Source organism: Macaca fascicularis, chromosome 1 (assembly GCF_037993035.2).
Source record: "Macaca fascicularis isolate 582-1 chromosome 1, T2T-MFA8v1.1".
Lineage (NCBI taxonomy): Eukaryota > Metazoa > Chordata > Mammalia > Primates > Cercopithecidae > Macaca > Macaca fascicularis.
This window is the reverse complement of record NC_088375.1, coordinates 177072675-177089657: the sequence shown is the minus strand read 5'-3', so window position 1 is coordinate 177089657 and position 16983 is coordinate 177072675. Positions and strand designations below refer to the sequence as shown.

General features: G+C 42.0%; 1 protein-coding gene and 1 pseudogene across 3 annotated transcripts in view; both read right to left on the bottom strand.

Moving 5' to 3' along the window:
• The window catches only part of DAB1 (DAB adaptor protein 1), a 1247092-nt gene that overhangs the window by 599929 nt on the left and 630180 nt on the right, over positions 1–16983 (bottom strand). The window lies entirely within an intron of this gene.
• On the bottom strand, positions 432–933 carry LOC135968770 (small ribosomal subunit protein uS10-like; annotated as a pseudogene).

Here is a 16983-nt window from a genome sequence, read left to right as displayed (position 1 = left end):
ATCATTTATCTCCACATTCTTCTAGGGTGTTCGTGTTACTTGTAGCAGGTGTTCAGTAAATGAGTGCTAAATAAAATGCAAATCATGTTGAGAGTAGATCAGAGGCCTCTGTTTCACATGGCTATTTACCCAGAAACTGTCAAGGGTCTGGCCCTTCAAGGACATACAGTTAACTATATGAAGAAACCAAATGTGCAACCCATCCTTTACAGCAGTGTTTCAAGGGTTGGCTCCAGAGAGAAAATACTGCAGCCCTATTTTAAGTGGAAAAGCCTTTACTGACATATTTTCTTGACTCTAAGTGCAAGTTCCACTTCTTGCCATGGACTGTGTTTTTATGAGAATTCACTTTCATGTTGCCTAGATCCCACAGGTTTCTTATGACCTTAAGAACAATATAACAACTGAATTCTTTATTCAGTTAGTATCACTGAACACTGATGTTTTCTTCTAAACACAGTTTAATCCCTAAAGCAAAATCTTGATTGATGACCCGGGGTACCATATTCAGGACTTGCATTTTTTTTTTTTTAATTTTAAACAACTAGTAATCAATTTATTAAGACAGTTGACTTAAGCATCTGCAATGGTGACTTCCACCTCAACTCCTCGCTCAATACTGATGGAAATAATCTGCTTAACACTCTCAGAAGGACTGTGCAAGTCAAAGAGTCACTTGTGGATTCTCATCTGGAAATGACCTCATATCTCAGAACCTTCACCACAAGGAGTTTTTCTTGTAATGATTCTCAGAATCTTGGTAGGTATTCAAAATGGTTCTTTCCCTTTGAGATTCTTTTCCTTTGCTCCTCTGATCAAGTCAGCACACACCATCTCCTGAGATTTTACATTGCAGTTCTTTAGAGTGATTCAAATTTGGTGAATCGCCACCTCCGGCTCCATGAGTGTTTTCCTGGTATTTTTAAAAGTCATGGAAGCTGTGCGACTTCCTGACCATTTTGTTCCTCAGTGAGAGTGAATGGTGGTGAGCCAGGAGCAGGAGCTGGCAGATGGTAGCCCCACACCACTTGTGACAGCATTGTCCTCAAAGAGCGATTTGTATTCTTATCTAAAGTTCTTCATACAGCCATCCATTCTAATCCTATATATGTACACATTTTATTTTATATATATATAATATTTTATATATATATATATAGAGAGAGAGAGAGATGAATTTTCACCCTTTTTGCCTAGGCTACAGTGCAATGGTGCGATCTCGGCTCACTGCAACCTCCACCTCCAGGGTTCAAGGAATTCTGACTCAGCCTCCAAGTAGCTGGGATTACAGGTGTCCACCACCACATCTGGCTGATATTTTGGTATTTTTAGTAGAGACAGAGTTTCACCATTTTGTTCAGGCTGGTCTCGAACTGCTGACCTCAGATGATCTGCTCACCTCGGCCTCCCAAAGTGCTGGGATTACAGGTGTGAACCACTGCGCCCAACCTAATCCAATATTTTTCATAATATATTGGTGAATCATTAAATCAGTTTGGTAAGTTTTGACCAGAATTTAATTTAAATTAAATTGAGTAACAGAAAATATCATAGTCTATCAAAGTTAAAGGTGTGCTTTTGTGAGTCATGTTTGGTTGCATGTGTGCACATACTGGGTCATAGTCCAAAAGGTTTAAAAGTTATTAATGTGACCATTTCTCCAATTACATTCCCTACCAGTCACACATTTTTCTGGAGGATGCCTTCATCTTTTATGTGCAAGCATTAGTTTTCTGTAATGCCCAATGTGACTTAACATGACCAAACTGAATTCATTATCTTCTCTTCAAACTTGTTCTTCCTTCTGCCTTCCCTATTTTTAAGAGTTATTATCTACCCAGTCATGTCAAATCTTTTGAATTTGATCTTGGAAACATACCTAAAATGTATTCCTTTGCATTGTATACAAAAGCCGATGCCCTAGGTCAGCCTCATCATCTCTTGCCTGACCATTGCATTGCTCCTACCTTAGGTCTTTCTGGTTTGTGTTCAACCCCACCCAGTTGAAATGTTATTTTACCACTCAAATGAAGCTTGCCTATGTAAATAATTTAGTTGCATCATACACATTTCTTTCCTCTTTCTCCCATGATCTCATTAAAATTAAAGACCTAACAAAAAGACAGAGGGGTTAATAAATGAGAGAGGACCCATCAGCACATGAGAGAAGTAAGCAAATTTAAGAAAGTCTGAAGGCTGGTGGATGATAGGTCCTGGATCAAACAGTCCAGTAATAACTGTCGGGAGTGGATTCAGCTGACAAGCACAGTCACCAGCCAGGCAGAACCACAGAGGGGTCAGCATTCAGATTTGTCAGGTAGGACAGAGCATGCAACATGGGACAAAAATAACTGCTGGACAGCCAACGCCCTCTCTTCTTCCTCTACTCCCATATGCAGCTTATAATACCTGAAGACCCAGACATGCACATACCCAGAAAAAATCTCTATACTCTATGCTACACCTCCCACTACCTGGGAGATATGACTGTAAATATGTGTGTGTATATGTATATGTGTATATATACACACACATATATACATATACATACTATACATGTAAAATAAAATATATACAAAAGAGACTATAAATATATAAATTGAATACACACACAGACACATACATATACATTGTAACCTCTCTGGGTAAGTGTCTTCAGCTGAAAAGTAAGATCACCTCCAGCTCTGACAATCTATGATTTTCTCTCCCACGTGTTTAAATTTATATCTATTCTCTGGTCATACAACCAATGTGCTGTAAAGATACGAAAAAAAAAAAAAAAAAAGACAGAGAGAAATGCATTGCTTCCTTGCTTAGGCTTCATCACTGGTAGAATTCTAAAGGAATTTGCAGTAAAGCTTTGGCATCCTCATATCTGAAAGCTTGGCAGGCCATGAGTAAAAACCTGCACTTATCAATAGACTTGAATTATTCTCCTTTTAATTAATACCATTAAACAAATTAGTATTCATTAAATACTTGTGATATGCCAGATGTTGGGCTTAACACTTATGTGTGTGATCACACTTAGTATTCAAACAACTTTTCAGATGAGCATTATTATTCCCATTATGCAGACAGGGAAATTAAGGCTCAGTGAGGTTAAGTAACTTCTCAACATCTCAGAGCTCAGCAAGTTGCAAATCCAAATTTCTATATTAAATCTACCAGGTTCCAAAACATATGTTCTTAACGCCTTCGTTCTACTGACTGGTGGTTAAGCTCTTCTATTAACTTGAAGTCAATTCACTCTGCCTCCGTTTCCTTATCTGTCAAACAGGGGAAATCCTTCACTCTTACCATCTTTAAGTTATTGTGAGGATATTTGATATTGAGCTTAATTCTGCCTTGATAAAATTATGTGTCATAAAAATGCAGGTTATAAATATAAATAGCAATTTGAATGCCTGGGTGTGCATTACACCCCCCAGTTTAGCCGGGTCCAACTCCCTCTGACCTTACATCAAACCTATTTATACCTTTTTTCTGAGCATGGCCCCGACAGACATTTGCATTTGTAATCCCTGGACTAGAGGCTGGAAGCTTTCTTGAAATAATAAATACAGTCAGTTCTCTGTATCTGTGAGTTCTGCATCTGTGGATTCAACCAACTGCGGATCAAAAATATTCAGAAAGTAAAACGGATGATTGTATGTGTACTGAACATATGCAGACTTTTTTTCTCATTATTATTCCTTAAGCAATATAGTACAACAACTATTCGTGTAGCATTGACATTGTGTTAGGTATTATAAGTAATCTAGAGATTATTTAAAGGATACAGGAGGATGTGTGTTTGTTATATGCAAATATTATACCATTTTATATAAGGACTTTGAGCATCTGTGGGTTTTTGTATTTGAGGGGGATCCTGGAGACGAATTTACCCCACAAATACCCAGGGACGACTTTACAATCTAAAAGGGAAAAAAGAGCAGTTCATTAAATGGTATGCCTGCATGCATTTTCCTTTACTTGCCATTGTCTACAGAAATGGATCCTGGTTTCCTCATCTGAAAATTCAGGATAGATAGTCACTGGTTTTTTTTATGAAGATTAAATAAAGTAACATGAAGGCACTCTGAAAATTCTAAAAGGCAAAAGAAATCTAAAATGCTATTTTAACAAACAACATACTTGCTAAAGTTTCAGCATTATGTCAAAAAATAAACTTAGAAACACAGACCCCACCATTTTTTTTACACTCCAGATGTTAAAACATCTTGTTTAGTCACTTTAGCATACATCTCAAATTTATGATCAATTTGTTTGAAACACAGTCTTGTTGTATTTAAAAAACAACATACTCTGGACGAATATAATTCTTCTGGACAGGTACAAAGTTAGAACTATTTGGAAATGGCTGCAGGGATGCATATTTACTGGGCACCCACTAATTGTCGGGTACCAGACTAGAATCCTCTGCTGGTATGCTCCCTGTGGCTCCTCAGCCCTTGATTATTGGAGCCCTCCTTCCACTAATTGAACTGTGTTGCTGTTGATCTGTCCTCTCTTCTATACCGAGGACTCTACAGTTCAAGACTTGCCAGTTATCTTTTCATTCTGAGTACACAGTAGGCTTGTAAGACACTCCTGTTGAAGTGGAGTGAATTCATCTGTTCCTCTATATAATAGTAAAAGTAGTTCCTGGTTATTGAGCTTTTAAGTCAAAAGCTTCTGATATGCATTAACAATCATTGATTCTTGCTGAGCCTCACCATGAACCAGGCACTAATCTGAGCTCTCTACACATGTTGATTCATTTTTTTTTTAACCCCATGAGAAAGGCATGATTGTCAATCTTGATGTACAGACAAGGAAATAGAGGCCCAGACTGATTATGGGACTTGCCCAGTGTCACCAGGCAAAGTTTTGTTTGACCCCAGAAGTCTGGTGCCAGAACCTAGGCTTTTAACCAAAATTACACTGCCTTTGTATTAGTTCATTCTCACGCTGCTAATAAGAAATACCCAAGACTGGGTAATGTATAAAGAAAAGAGGTTTAATTGACTCACAATTCCACATGGCTGGGGAGGCCTCAGGAAACTTACAATCACGGCAGAAGGCACCTCTTCACAGGGCAGCAGGAGAGAGAATGAATGCCAGCAAGGGAAATGCCAGATGCTTATAAAACCATGAGGTCTTATGAGAACACACTCATTGTCACGAGAACAGCATGAGCGAAACCACCCCCATGATCCAATCACTTCCCATGAGTTCCCTTCCTCAGCATCTGGGGATTACAACTCAAGATGAGATTTGGGCAGGGATGCAGCCAAACCATATCAGTCTTGCATGTGATCTTATTGATTTTTCATTTAATTTTCAAAAGTCAAAGCCTCGAGTGCTTAACTTTGCACTCAGGGCTCTAGTTACTTCTGGATGCTTATCTTCCTTTTCGACTATAAACTCCTGGAAGGCAGATGCTTATCTAGCAACCTTCAAGTTTCACTCATGCTTGCTTTTGCACTAGAATAAATCAGTACACTGTCGGTGACAATTCTGCTCAGCTATCTCACTGTTGGCGTGCAGTGGCTTTTTTTTTTTTTTTTTTTTTTTTTTTTTTGGCATTTATGTTTCCAAGTGTGCCAGTTTCAGGCCTCCCAAACTCAGGCACCTGGCATGTGCAGGTCTCAAGGTAGACTCCAAGAGCTAACAGGTGAGAACCAGTGCCCTGCTCAGCAGCAAGATTCCTGCCTTCCCTTTTAGGTAACTCAGCTGAAACAGATCTTTTTCCTGAGGGTAACTCCAGAATGTTTATTGTTCTGTCACCTCCTGCATCACAGATTCCATAGTACTAGCATTTCTTTTGAGGGAAAAGAATAAATACATAAGGCAAAGGCTGATTATATGAAGAAATCTGAATAGTTATTATTGTAGTGAACGAAGTCTACCTGTCTACAATGAAGTTACTGATAAAATTTGCAACTGTGGCTTAGTCATCTCTCTAGTGTTGCAGGACACCTAATCTCATAGTGCTGTTCGGATCCCATGCCTAGAGGTCCTCCGAATCCACCCTTTCCTCCAATTCCCCACAGCTAGAACACTGGCAAGCCAAGCAGACTAACCTTTCCAGGTGTACTTTGACTCTGAGCACCTCTCTCTACCTCCACTGATATCACCTCAACTCAAGCCTGCATCATGCCTGTCCTGGGCTGTGTGGCAGCAGCCCCTAGCAGGCCTTGCTACATCTACTCTTGCCACCCCAGCAATCAGATCTCCTAAAGGAATAGTATTTTTGAAAATATTAATCAAGATACCTCATTCCTTTGCTATAAATCCTCTAAAGCCTTCCTATTACACTTAGAATAAACTTCAAATTCCATACCTGACTTCCTTCATAACACCCCCCCACCAACTTTGATGTAGTGTCATTGGCCCCTTTGCTTTTTCAACACATTAAGCTCATTCATGTCTCAGATTCTGTGCATTGCTGTTCCTACTGATTATTCAGCTTCCAGCACCCACCCACAGAACATCCCCAGGACTCATTCCCTCACTCATTCAGCTATAAACGTCACCTCCTAAGATCCATTTCTTACCTAAAATAGCAACTCCTGTCTTGCTCTCTGCCCTCACCCTATGCCATTTTCACATATCCATGTTTGGCATGATCGTGTGTGTGTGTGTGTGCGCGCTCGCGTGCGGGTGTGTGCATGGGTGTGTGTGTGTGAATTTAGTTGTTTACTGTCTGTCCCTGTAGTAGGGTGAATAATGGTCCCAAAGATGTCCACATCCTATCCTAATCCCCAAAACCTGTGATTATGTTATCATGCATGGTAAACGTACTTTGCAGATATGATTGGATTAGTGCTTTTGGGATGGGGAGATTATTCTGAATTATCTGGGTGGGCCCAATATAATTACAGGGTTCTTATTAAAGGGAGATGCAGGATCAGATTTAGAGAGAGAAGATGTAAGGACAGAATCAGGGATCAGGGAAGAGAAAAGATGCTATGCTGCTGGATTTGAACATGGAGGAAGGGGCCATGGGTCAAGGAATACAGGTGCAGGCATTCCTAGAAGCTGGAAAAGGTAAGGAAGTGGATTCTAGAGCCTCCAGAAGGAAAACGGGACTGCCAAGGTCTTAATTTCAGCCCAGTGAAATGGATTTCTGACTTCTGATATCCAGAACCTTAAAATAATAAATTCACATTGTATTGAGCTACTAAGTTTGTAGTATTTTGCTATAGTAACCACAGGAAATGAATCCATCCCCACCCCACAACTAGAATGTAAACTGTAAACTTTATAAATATAGGAATTAGTTCTTAGAAGAATGCTTAGGTCATAGGAGACATTAAAAAAAGGATTTGTTGCATCAGTGAATGAAACCATGAACTGTATGTTTACATGGGTGTCTTCTACACGAGGAAAAGAGTGGCTTGAGGGCAAGGACTGTATCTGATTGCTATCCACACACCTATTGCCCTTCATGCCTGACACACAGCAGTCAACACAACTCAGGAGATTTGAAGGAAGTAGCCTACATTTGTTAAATGGAATGATCTGGAAATAGCTGATAATGTCATAGTTAAATATGTTTCATAAGTATGTAGTCTTTTATAGGGAAAATTGGAATGTATGTAATGTGAATATAGCAGGTAGTATTGTTTTTATGTTTTTCCCTATCTGACTTGAAGTTGTCAGCATGGAGCTTAAAGTAAAGAAGTCCAGTTGTGAATGAAAAGAAACTCAGACATACACATTTTAAAATTCTCATTCTGTTTCAGAATTGCTTCTCTAATGAAAGGCTCCAGCTTGCCTCATGTTCTGAAAACAACTACCCATGAGGCACTGAGAGCCTACAGCGAGTGGGAGGGTCAGAAGGCCTTGAGCCTCACTCAGCAGCTGCTCCAAGAACCCTAGGCTCTGTCAGATGTGTGCACCCCATGTGTAAAAGCTGTTTCCCATACTGTAGTTTGGCTTCTGCACTCCATGGATTAGCTAGGGCCGATTAAGTAACCAATTTATGTACTCAGAGCTGTTTAAATGCATGCTGTGTCTGCATGATGGATGGCGATGTTCTTCTCTGAACCACCATTGCTTCCCCAGGATATTTTCCCCCTCAAAAATAAATATGAAAAGGAGCCTAAAATAATATTGCAAGAGAAACAGGAAATTCAAAACTTTTCCCAGCTAATTCTAAGAAAGTCCTAAAAACCAGATGGCATGAATAATTCTACCTGTGCGAGGGCCGACAGAGATGTGGGTCAGAAGCCTGCTGGAAGCTAGGGTGGCACAGCGGAAGGCACACAGGCCTTGGAGTCGGAGAGACCTGGGTTCAAATTCCAGGTGGGTACCTATTAGCTTCAGTCTTGGGCAAGTCACTTTACTGCTTTGTTCTTTGCTCTAGTGAAAAGGGGATAATAATGTTTAATTTTCAGGTTGATGTGAAGTTTAGAAGTATGTATCTAAATACCGGTATATTGGTAGCATGAAATGAGGAGTCACAAACTCAGGTTTCCACAGGGACCTGGCATATTGCATAAAGGAGAGGCTGGCCAGGTGGACCCGTAATGAATTGGCAAGTGTGTGCCCATTGAAAGGGGCAGCTGCTGCTGTGCTGCATCCAGCTGCGAGTGACCATGTGGAAATGAGGGCCCTTGTGTGCCAGAGCTTCTCACTTTTCAAGAGAAGCAAGAACGATTATTACTTTTTATGTAAAATCTCTTAAGCTTTCCATATTGACAACAAATTCAAAGTTTGAAAAAAAAAATTACTGATCAGATCAAACACAATGTCTATGAACAGAACCTGACCTAAGGTCCATCAGTTAATGGTTTGTGCTCTAGATAAATGGTTGTTATTATTGCAACTTGGGGGAGCTTTTAGAAACAGAAAGTATCATACTGTCTTAAAGAAATGCTTTCAGTTTGAAGCACCACTTAATAATACTGGTCCGTGATGAAGCTTTCACTGTTTTGTGGTGATATGAAAAAAAATAAGTTTATTCCCCCCTCCCACAAAAGCTAAATTTAATCCATTAAAACATTTCTAAGGAGTAAGTAAGTCCTTTCTTCTTTTGTGATACAGTCTTCTTTCCTTGTGAGATGATTATGACAGTGGGTGATGGGTTTAAGCCGTTTTTCACATCCTCGCTTGGAAAAATTATAGGTTGCCAGTGCTATGTTGGACTCCTTCTCTTTTTAAATTTAGTTTTACTGTTTCTTAACATCCTAGGGCTAGCGACCACTGGTTTGGGGCATTTTTACTAATGTGAATTTTGTCACATGAGTTGTTTCCATAGTGGGTATTGTAAAAGCTGTTGATTTCTCCTCATTATCCATTTTTGCCTTCTTTCTTAGTAAGAGAATATTCTGTCAGGCCTGTGCCCCGCAAGAATAAATACTGTATTTTACAGCCTCCTTGCTGTTTTGTGGCCACGTGACTAAGTTTTGGTCAAAGGTCAGCAGAAGTATATTCAGACATTTTCTCAAAGCTTTCTTCAACAAATAACTAGCATACTCTCTTGCTTTTTCTTCCCTTCCTTCTACATCTGCTACTTGGAACATGGATGTAATGGCTGAAGAGCCATCTTGAAGGACAGAGCAGGAAGCTGGAAGGAGCCTGGATTCCTGAGGACTTCACAGAGTAGCACTACCAAATCCACTCTAGGACCATCAACTTCTGACTTATTTGTGAAAGAGAAACAGACTTCTCTCTTATTTAAACCAATATTATTATACTACTTGGAACTGTAACTAATCCTAACTGACAATACTGGGGGACGTGTTTGTAGCTGGGTGCTGTCATTTGTACCAAATACTTGCTTGGGATTAATTTCCCATGTTAATCAATAAGAGGGAGAGAAAACTGAGTCAAAGGAAAAAAAATTGTTCTTTGGAACAGTCTTGGATTTAAAAACAATCTCCAGGCAATTTTTAGTGATGCTGCAAACACAATTAGCAAGCTTTACCAACTGAAAGCATCTTAAGGGTTTACGGTGGAACTACATGTCTTCAGGTCATCGCTAACAACTCATGACTGGAGATGACATGTCATGTTCCTCCAGGCAGTTCATAATGAAATACGATCATCATAACTGAGTGTGAGGGCCTCTGTAAGTACTGAAACAGTGTGTAAATACCCACAGGTGGTCTTACTATGATAGTAAGTGTACTAACTGCTGCTATCTACAAGCGCCCTATGGGAATGGAGTGTGTCTGAGGGAAGGCACTGTGGCTTTTATTTCTTTTCTTTTCCTTTTTTTTGAGACAGAATTTCACTGTTGCCCAGGTTGGAGTGCAGTCGCACGATCTCAGCTCACTGCAAGCTCCGCCTCCCAAGTTCATGCCATTCTCCTGCCTGAGCCTCCCGAGTAGCTAGGACTACAGGTGCCCGCCACCATGCCTGGCTAATTTTTTGTATGTTTAGTAGAGATGGGTTTCACTGTGTTAGCCAGGATGGTCTCGATCTCCTGACCTCGTAATCCGCCGGCCTCGGCTTCCCAAAGTGCTGGGATTACAGGCATGGGCCACTGCACCCGGCTGGCTTTTATTTCTTTACCCCTACTACTTGTCCAGTGTTCTTACTATTGCCCCTCCCTCATTTGCTCACTCACCACTTCCTGGACACCCCAACATTTTCTCTGTTTCTGAATTATGTTGAGCTCATTCCCTCCTCTGGGCTAGTATATTTCCTGTTTCTTCTGTCCAGAGGGATCCTTTCTCAGACCTTCCTGACAAGACTCTTTCTCGCTGTTCAGATCTCAACTCAGATGTTACTCCTCAGAGAAATCTTTCCTTGACCTATGAAATTGGAATATTTTCCTCAGTCATTCTCAATGGCACTTAATGCCATCTGAAATTAGGTATTCGTTTCCTGCACATTGAATCTTTTTTTTATGCTTAGAATAAGGGCAAAGACCTTGTCAGTTTTGCTCACCTGGTTTCTCCACAACATAGTAAACACTCACTAGACAGTTGAATGAAAGACTATTTAACATGACACAATTACCATGGGCAATCCGTGGGATTCTACAATAAATCCATAATGTTCTGTAGGTACTTATAGGAGATCTATAATGGCAGTACAGGCATTATAGATAATCTATGGGTTCCTACAGATCACCTGCTCTGAGAATATAAATCCTTTCAGATTCTTTTTAAAGGGGCTAAGACCCCCTTCAGGCAATCTGTGATGGCTCTATCACTCCAAATATTATGAAATGGGTCTACAGGGTATTTCAAATTGCTCAATAGAAAAGTGAGGGAGGATATTTCACATACTGCCGGAGCAGGAGAAGCATGACCAAAGGCATGGTGGTAGGAGAAGTGCCAGAATCCCTGGGGAACAAGGCATCAACAGGACTAGCATGTCTGCCATGCTCTGAGGGTGGCAGAGGATTGGTAACTAAGCATAGAGCCCAACTGTGGAGAACCCTGAGGGTATGCAAAGGAATTTTGACTTGAGCGTTTCTCTCTGGGCATCAGATTTCTCACCTGTAAATAAGCTGATGTGTTCTATTTAAGGATGCTAACTGCCTAGCCAGTGGATCGCCATTAGTGGACATTCTTGGTACCCTGCCCAGACTCCCTTTCCTGGGCTGGTGCACATACTGCCCAGCTGCTGTGAGTGTCAGCTGCTAATGACTGACAGCTGCTCCCTTCTTCCAAGAATAGCCCTCTGCTGAGGAGAGCCACCAGGCTGGGGGTATGCACCATCCCCATCCCCACATCCATAGCCAATGACCAACCACCAGTGTATGAAAGGTTAGCCCCCTGCCTCAATTCACACTGCAGTGGCCCAGGTTGGTCCCCAGCTGAGACCACATCATTGCTTAACTTTCTTCCCTGCCTTCAGCCTCCTTTTCCCTCTCTCCTTCTGAGAGCCTCCTTGACTAAATAATTTCCACAAGTACCCCATCTCAAGCCCAACGTCTAAGGAAGAACCCAAGTTAAGACTGGTCCCTTGGCATACATCACTACATTGATCAGAACACTCTTGCCCTACAACCTCAGATGCCATCTTAAAATTGTCACCTCAGCAATTCAAGCAACACTTCCACTCCTTTGATACTGGCATTGGAGAGAAAACTTGTTTGGCAAACCCTGAGCTAGAAGATCTCTAAGGTCCCTTTCTTTGCTTACATTTTAAAAAATGACACTTTTTAGGTGACTTTAACTTGTGTTGTGAGTGAAAATGGGAAAACAGATACTCAGAGGTACTCAAATGGAAGAAATGTCAAACTCCTTTTCCCAAGACTCACCTATGCTTGTTTGCTCCATTCATGAACATTCTCCTGCCATAAAAGACAAAAGGTCCCTGGGTTCTATTTGCCTAGCACAGAACTGGGCACTTGGGACATGCTCCCTAACTATCTGGCGATTTCCACACTTACATAACTTCTCATTTTACCTAGAAAAGAACTTCCTGCTGCTTACAAATAAGGGACTATGAGTGTGATGTTGAGAAGACCCACCGAAGGATTTCTGGACTAGCACAAAGACTCCAGGGAAGAGATCTTCTTCCTCAGGAAAAGGGGAATAAAAGACACACCCTTTCTGCAGACTCCACTGATACAGGAAAGAATATCATACTAAAGAAGAAGCAGACCGGGCGCGGTGGCTCATGTCTGTAATCCCAGCACTTTGGGAGGCCGAGGCGGGTGGATGACCTGAGGTCAGGAGTTCGAGACCAGCCTGGCCAACATGGTGAAACCTCGTCTCTACCAAAAATACAAAAATTATCTGGGCATGGTGGTGCGTGCCTGTAATTCCACCTACTTGGGCGGCTGAGGCAGGAGAATCACTTGAATTTGGGAAGTGGAGGTTGCAGTGAGATGAGATCATGCCACTGCACTCCAGCCTAGGTGACACAGTGAGACTGTGTACAAAAAAAAAAAAAAAAAAAAAAAAGGAAAGCAGCAGCAGCAGGTGGATTGACAAGTCTTCCTTCAGGGTTGGCTGGGAAGTGTTTCAGTAAGTGAGAGGTAGGAAAGAAGACCCTGTGGGTTCTGGTACTTTGTTTTTACATTTGAGAAGTGATTCTAAATAGTGCACCTGTCCACAGGGAAGCCTGGATGGTGGACAGTGGTGCTGGGTTCTGTGGTGGGACCAAGTCACCAACTAGTGAGAATTGAGAGCAGGAGAGAGTCTCAGGCAGCCTTTCTGGAGCCTTTCTATATATTCTGGAATTAATGTTTGTTAGAATATTAACAGTTATTACACAGATAATAGCATTGCTATTTTTTTAGTTGCAGAATCAGCATATACATACACATGTATATATGTGTGAGTGTGTGTGTATCTTTAAATTAGAGAGACAGCTGAGTAGAGTGGATAAGAATTTAGATCCTGGAGACAGAATGTGTTCAAATCCTGGCTCTGCAACAACTGTGTGACCTTGGGCAAGTAACTGAACTGCTCTGTGCTAAAGGCTATAATTCCATCATCTTTTAAAAGGACACTGATGATAATATCTCACCTTACAGAACTGTCATGAGAATTAAATGACTTAACCTTTGTAAAACACAGAGTATGTTATGTAGGTGTTTGCTAAGCAAACAATATGCTCATTTTGTCAAGGGCAATGAAGAAAACAATGGATTAAACAGATTTATTTAAACTGCAGGACTCCTCAGGACCTAAAGTGTTAATATCCTTTACGACAGGAATATGATGGGTAGCAGTTCCAGATCCTTTTTTATGGAGCATCCTGCAGGACAAGTGTCTATTAAACAGTTAGAGGGGACAAAACTTCACTTAAGGAGATAGTCCTATCAGGTGAGGAATAAAGAGAGTGAACTAACTTTTATGGAGCACCTGGTACATGGCAACACTGTGCTAGGAGCACAATTTGCCTTATCCTTCTTAACTACAACATGTTGAGACCATTAAGTTATCCATTTATTTTTTATTTTTTGAGACAGAATCTTGCTCTTTTGCCCATGCTGGAGTGCAGTGGTGCAATCATAACTCACTGAAGCCTCAAACTCCTGGGCTCAGGTGATCCTTTCACCGCAGTCTCCAATTAGCTACCAGGCCTGTCTAATTTTTAAAATTATTTTTGTAGAGATGGGGTCTCCCTGTGTTGCCAGGCTGGTCTTGAACTCCTGGGCTCAAGTGATTCTCCCACCTTGGCCTCCCAAGGTGCTGGGATTACAGACATGAGTCAGGGCCCCTAATTTATAGATAAAGAATTGGAGCTTTAGAGAGATGGAGTTGGCCAAGAGTGTGCTGTGAAATATTCTAGGGCCAGCAGGGACAATCCTTCTTTGTCCAACTGCCAAGCTTCATCCTGGGAAAATGGAGGTCTGGGAGGACTTCAAGGAGGGGAGGGGTCAACTGGATCCAGAGCAGAGTGGGACTCTGACCAAGGGTTGAGCAGGTGTGAACACCACCTGAGACACAGAACAGGAGAGTAAGACTGCTAGAGGCTGTCAAGGCACAGAAGGACTGAGCTGGTGACAAGAACAGTAACTGGAGACATTTGACACATCCCAGAATCCTTGCCTTTACTGTATTTTTTACTTCGTTACTATCTGCCTGCTTCCAGTAGTGATCTATGGTCATTCCCTCCAGAGCAGGCTTGCTGGCTTGTTTTCAGGGGTAGCAAAAATGGCAATCCTGTATAATTTGTTTCTCTGGTGCCTGCTGAGACTCCACCCCCAAAGGAGAACCTTCCAGTAGAGGAACTCACTGTGAGAAGGGGTCTGGGCTTTCCACATGAGGTCTTTCAGTTTCACACAAGGCCCAGCAGATGATGAGTTTGGATGTCCTAACCCATTCTCTTACATAGGTACATATGGGGTGATTGGGAAGATTCCTTTACTCAACCAATGTTTATAGGGTTAAACAAGAATGACAGGTCCCTCCGGACTTGTTTCCAGGACTCCAGGGAAAATGCTAGTTTTGTATGAGATGAATCTCAAAAAACGCTTATTAAACAGATGACTGGTGATTGAGTGAACTTGACTTTTGAAATATGCACAGAAATAGTGTTTCCCATGAGGGGATAAACCCACAAATACAACTATCAGCAAAACTTGGGGTGAGAGTGAGAGGAAGGGGTTGGATTAAAGAGGACCTCGAGCTAAGAGGCACCCAACATGTGGCACAGTGCCAGGCACCCAGACACCTAAAAGATGTGCTGTCCATCCTCATGCTTTCCTTCTCAGGCCAGCAGCAGCAGGAGCAGGGGAAGAGAACACAGATGCAGAGAGGGAGAGCTAGACAGGAGGAGGTAGGAGGAGCATGCAACAGCTGCAGTGCCACAGGCTCAGGGTCTGGAAGCAGAGGGGCAGCGCGGCAGACACACCTACTGCCCTAAATCGTTAGCAGCAACAGCACGAAGGGCTTTGTTTGCATTGCCTTCTGCTCCAGATTGTTGCTTCCTCACTGACAAGACAATTTGCAGACTGGCCTATTTTCTCATGCCCACCTTCTGCCTTGGGTTCAAAGAGTTGGTCACAAGGGGTGTGTGTGTGTGTGTGTGTGTGCGTGCGTGTGTATGAGAGAGAGAGAGAGAGAATTCACACTTAAGCTTGTGTGCCTGTTTGAGAAAGTGTTTGCATGTGAGAGACTGAGAGACAGAATTCATGATCTTGAACTTGTGTGTGTTGGGGGAGAAAACAGAATTCATAAGCTTGAGTGTGTGTGTATGTGTGTGTGCACACATGCACGTGTGTGTGAGAGAGAATTCATGAGCTTGAGTTTGTGTGTAAGAGAGGGAGTAGGATTGTTTGTGTGTGTGTGTGTGTGTGTGTGTGTGTGTGTGTGCAGGAGGCCTGAGGGGGGGAGATTTGGAAATGATAAAAGGCCTTCCTTTTACTCAGTAATTGTACCGCTCTTGTGAGGGAATAACAAGCTGGGATAGTGCGTGGGGGTGGGAAGGGGGCGCAGAACTCATGAACCCTCACTGAAGCACTCTCCTACCCTCTGTCTTTACTTTCTGTACTTTTGAACAACGCCGGGGCTTATTTAGGTCTTCCAATTTCTGCAGAGTTTGGGGGAAACTGAGGTTGTCCCTAAGAGGATTTAGGCTGGGGGCTCTGAGGCTAGGCGATTGTAAGTTCCTCCATGGAAAAGTGCACACATGATCCCTGACTGCCTGCGCCTCTGGATCTGGCATGTGATCCAGCACTAGCAGGCACTCAGTAAATGTTGTTGCAACTCTTTGGTAGTAAGTGGGATTCTCGCTACAGAGAGTGACTGACTTGCCTCTGAGGGCAATCAAAACCATGTTCCAAAGTACTAATGCTTCCCTCATTTGCATGGTTTCATTGCCAGGTTCCTTGCCTGACACAGATAGGACCCCGATTACTTCTTGACTGAGATATTTTTTGAACTAACCAATTGCTTGACCAACTCAATCTTCTGCATATTGCTCTTGAGCTATTTGTATACAGAGACACAGACATAGAGCAAGGCACCAGTAGGCTTTGGCAGTGGAGTCCAGACTCAAATATCCCGAGCAGTCCTGCAGTAGCTTAAATGTGTGATGCAATGTGTGATAAGAAACAGGAGAGGTGGGAGGGCAGGTATTTATACTCAACTATTAAAGAAATACACAACAAAACCAAACAAACAGAAAAGGTGAGTATGCATGTTTTCAATCACTTTCAGAAATAAGAGACCTGTATCTTCAATTACAGCCTTTGCGGGTGTTAACGTTTCTACCCATTAGAAGACAGCTGGCATGGAGGCAGGAGGAGAGACTCTTACTTCTGGTTTGGAATGAGATGAAGGGGACTGTGCAAGGCATCTTTTGCCCAGTAAACCCCGCCACTGCAAACCTTGACATTACCCACTCACACAGGAAAGTTTCGAGGCTAGACTAAGGTGGCAGAGCTGGACATAGATATGGGTTTGAATCCAGGCTGCGCTATTAGCTGTGTGTCTGTGGATGAGATACTAAACTTTGATGATAGTCTATCATCTCATGTATAAAGTACGAAAATAATAACTGACTTAATGATAACATACGGAATGTTTTCTGTGATAAGTATTCACCACATTTTCTTGTGTTTAATCATGACAA